Here is a 3,480-nt window from a genome sequence, read left to right as displayed (position 1 = left end):
CCCGCACTTTATTTTCCTAAAGTAGTTTTTGTACCTTAAGTTGTGCATAGAGGATAATGGGGGAAGGGGTAGAGTCAGCAGTAAGCCAGGCTTTCTTCCTGCAAACTTATCATATGCAAAATTTAGGTGATTTACATCATCTTCTGGCCTGGAGGCCTATTAACATTTTAAGACCCTTTCCTCAGAAAACTTATTTTTCTCTAAAGGTGATTAATCGGGCGCCACCCTCCAAAAGCATTAGATAAAGTTGCATTCCTATAGGGCAAAGGTGTGGTGGGCTATAACAAGAAAAAGAATTAACTCAAGGGTCCAAGGTTACAAACATTAAAGCTACTACTTACATTCCTATTCACCAATTATATTAATCAATACACTGCCAGGGACACAGTAGGTAAGGGATATGGAAAGTTAGCAGCAAACATTGGCCCAACAAGTGAAAAACCCTTCACCAATACAATTTCTAATCAATCTTTTAACTGCTCAAAAGAATCTGTATTCAGACAGTTTAGAACATCTCATGCCTCTCACGGTTGGGAGGCTCTGAACAATCACGTGTGGCCAGAAGAACCTATTCAGGCAGGCTAGAGGACTTCCAAAGGAGTTTGTAGGTTGAAACACTCTTGTCACACCCAGGAACTTTATTAACTGGAGCTGTAAGTTAACTCTTTTTCATAGAGAGGTGCTGGGGGACAGCCCCCCGTAAAGTCAGAGGTGTAGGTGAGAGCACAAAGCAGTAAAGTAAGCAGACTCTGGTTTTGGGGGTAGATGCTCGAGAATTTTCAGGGGGACTCCTGAGGCTCGATCCCGCCTTTGAGTATGCTGAGCCTCCTTCCTCATGACCTTTGCCATGGGCAGAGTTCCTCACGCTGGCTCCCGGCACATGACATCTGATTAAAGTGTATCTATCAAAGTAACTTCATTGCATTCAGCTACTTATTACTGCAAAAATGCAAACCAAACAGCTAGAATCCAGGGGCCTAACAATGAAATAAAAACAAATTCCATGTACACATTTTGTTTTTATATGATATTCTTTCTTTTTTTTTTTAATTTTACTTCAAAGAATGCAATTTAGCACAGTCATTATTTCAAGAATGGGATAAATTGAATATTAAAGGTGAGGCTATGTCCTCCAAAAAATCTTCTCTATTAAATATATTATTTTAATCAATTGTTTATAATTATATTTCAGGTGAAAAAATGTAGAAGATAAATTCTAGGTAAGGATCAAACATAGTATTTGAAACTAAAGCCTTTATATAATGTCTATAAATTTCCTATCACACAATTTTTAAATACTAAATATTTTAGATATATATTTTCCTGCATTTAAAGAGTAAGAGAATCAAGTAGAAACAAAAATGCCCTGGAGAAATGATCACCTTTGGGGCTTAAGTTCTCTTTGCAAGAACATTTTTTTTTTTTTAATAATCATATAATTTTCCCCTTTAGGCCTTAGATTTAAAGCTGGAAGTTGGAGTAAATGGCAAAATGTGATTTATATAAAGTATAGATACAGGCACATGGACAAATCATGTATATTTTGAACGAACACAAGAAAAGAGATTCATGTTAAATACATTGAGATGGTTATCTAGTAAGATTTTGTTGTTGTTTAGTTACTAAGTCATGTCCAACTCTTTTGTGACCCAATGGACTGTAACCTGCCATGCTCCTCTGTCAATGAGATTTCCCAAAAAAGAATACTGGAGTGGGTTGCCATTTCCTTCTCTAGGAGATCTTTCCGATCCAGGGCTCAAACTCGTGTCTCCTGTATTACAGGTGGATTCTTTCCAAGTGAGCCACTGGGAAGCCGACTTCGTTGGTTAAATAAATAAACATGAAAAATGTATTCATTTGCTTGAGCAGCTGTAACAAAAATACCAAAAACAGGTTTCTTTAAATAAAAGGATGCATGTTGGTGTATGGCAAAACCAATACAATATTGTAAAGTAATAAATAAAGAAATATGTGTTCTCAGTTCTGAAGTCTAAAAGCCCATGATCAAGGGGCTTCCCTAGTGGTCCACTGGTTAAGACTTCACACACAGTGGGTATGGGTTTGATCCATGGTCAGGGAGTTAAGATCCCACATGCCTATGGGCCAAAAAAAGCAAAACATAAAATGGAAGCAATGTTGTAACAAATTCAATAAAGAGTTTAAAAGCAGTCCATATCAAAAAGGGCTTCCCTGATGGCTCAGCAGGCAAATAATCTCTTGCCGATACAGGAAGTACGAGTTCAATCTCTGGGTCAGAAGATTCCTGGAGGAGGAAAATGACAACCCACTCCAGAATTCTTGCCTAAAACATCCCACGGACAGTGGCGCCTGGAAGACTACAGTCCAAATGGTCACAAAGAGTCAGGCACAACTGAGCAAATAAGCACACATATAAAAAAATCTTAAACTAAATTTTAAAAAGTCTGTGAGTAGGAGGTTAGCAAATTTGATTTCTTCTGGGGCCTCTCTCCTTAGCTTGCATATAGATGGTCCCCTTCTTTCTGTATCTTCATGTGATTGTCACTCGGTTTGGGGTACATCGAAGTGTCTGGTGTCTCTCTATGTGTTTTAGCCTCTTCTTATAAGGACACCTATGATATTGGATTAGGGCTCACTTTAATAACTTGTTTTAACCAATTACTTCTTTAAAAAGCCTTATCTCCACATACACTTAGATTCTGAGATACTGTGAATTGAGGCTTCAACATACAAATTTTGGTAGGACACAATTCTACCCATTACATCTTGGAAGAAAAAATAAATAAATACAAGAGGTTATGCCTGGCCCAATAATGGCAAAATTTCACAATCTGAAAAACGTAATTATTCTGAGGCTCCTTCTGTAGAAACCTTGCTTCTTGAAGTCTGTTCTGATGAAGACAATTCAAGGTATTAACTATCATCATGAGAGTATTATCAGTATAGAGAAATACTGCAAACTATGTATATAGTTTGGAAGTTTATGCAATGAGTTATAGATATATATTTAATATACTTTTATATATCATTTAAATCTTTGTCTATATGGATTATATAAAAATTCTAGAAAAGTGTCTAAAAAAGTAAAAATAGTATTGAAAAGGTCATATTGCATTTTAAGGACATTAATATGGTATATTTTAGGCACAGTAAAATATAAAAAATGTGAACCATGTGTGTCTGATCTTGAAAAATGATGACTTGCTACCACTGCTCCCAATAAGAGAATTTCCACCATCCTGAAATGTTCCTCAATGTCTCTTTACAGTGAATTGCTCCACACTCTATCACAAAGCATAGTACTTTTTATGAGCATTTTGCTTTTTATTCTAAATTATTATGCAAATAGGTAAATAATTTACCAACAACACAGTTAGAATATGGAAGAACCCTATTGAATCTATTTTATAAACAAAAAGCAATAATGTATCATGTTATAAGGACAAAGCTATTTATTACAGCACTTTTTATAGTGGCAAAGAAATAAAAATCTGCAAAAAA

The sequence above is a fragment of the Bison bison genome, unplaced genomic scaffold, assembly GCF_000754665.1.
Source record: "Bison bison bison isolate TAMUID 2011002044 unplaced genomic scaffold, Bison_UMD1.0 scf7180017849654, whole genome shotgun sequence".
Taxonomy (NCBI): domain Eukaryota; kingdom Metazoa; phylum Chordata; class Mammalia; order Artiodactyla; family Bovidae; genus Bison; species Bison bison.
The sequence above is the reverse complement of the archived record's forward strand: the minus strand, read 5'-3'. Positions refer to the sequence as shown.